Consider the following 1,020-nt stretch of genomic DNA (forward strand, 5'->3'; position numbering starts at 1 on the left):
CATCTTAAAAGTTTCATTATCCCAGGTTAGACAACTACGACATATTGGAAAATGTTGCAACATACCGCACTTTTAAATACATACTACATAGTAAAACCATGATTATAAGCCTTACAGTAAAATCTTTATTAGTGCTGGATCCAATCTATATTTCAATTCATATAGTACTCTTTCACCTATAAAATTGTGAATATATAGAAAGGTGGCAAATAAACTAAAGGAGTTTGTGGAGTTGTAACATAATTTCTTATTATTGTATAACGGGATTTTTAAATAGCAACGCTGCGTTCTCATTGTAGTTTTTCAACAAATATATGTATTCATTAAAACTTATTAAAGAGCATGAATCTAGGTCACTATGTAATAATGAACAATGTTAACTAATGGTTCATTTTATGTTAACTGTAATTCATTTCCCGTAATTTGATAGACTGCAAGACTATGCCAAACCACGTGTCGCGTAAAAAAGGCTTCACTGAAGTTTCATGCAGAATTTAAAATCTACAACTCAGTTCGTTCTCAAGATATCCAGGACAAACAAAAACAACTGTCGTATAAACAGACAGTAAAAAATTTTTTCCCATCTTCAAGAGTGATGGGATTTGTTGACGCTCGGACAAAAACTATGGAGGGATATGCACTGCACCGAATGATCAATACACATGGGGTTGGATACCGCTGAGATCGTAGTAATGAATACTCGAAATTCGAAGTTTACGTATATGTTTAATATTGGCAAATAAAAATAAAATCGCCACTTCTAGTTGGTAAAATAAAATAAAGTATTGCCATGTTGCTGCCAAATAGAGTATGAATAAACTAATACTCCAATGTTCTACGGATTGAACTTTCGAAATTAATAATTATTAAAACTTTAGAAAATAACTTCCCTTTAAGACGAACTTTTCTCACTAAAAAAACTAAATAACGGTAGAGCACAGCCATTGTCAAACTCCCTATCGCCTAAGTAAAATATTTTTTTTTTTTTTCAAAATTTCAAGACTATAATTCAACATGTTC

Source organism: Homalodisca vitripennis, chromosome 6 (genome assembly GCF_021130785.1).
Source record: "Homalodisca vitripennis isolate AUS2020 chromosome 6, UT_GWSS_2.1, whole genome shotgun sequence".
Classification (NCBI taxonomy): Eukaryota; Metazoa; Arthropoda; class Insecta; order Hemiptera; family Cicadellidae; genus Homalodisca; species Homalodisca vitripennis.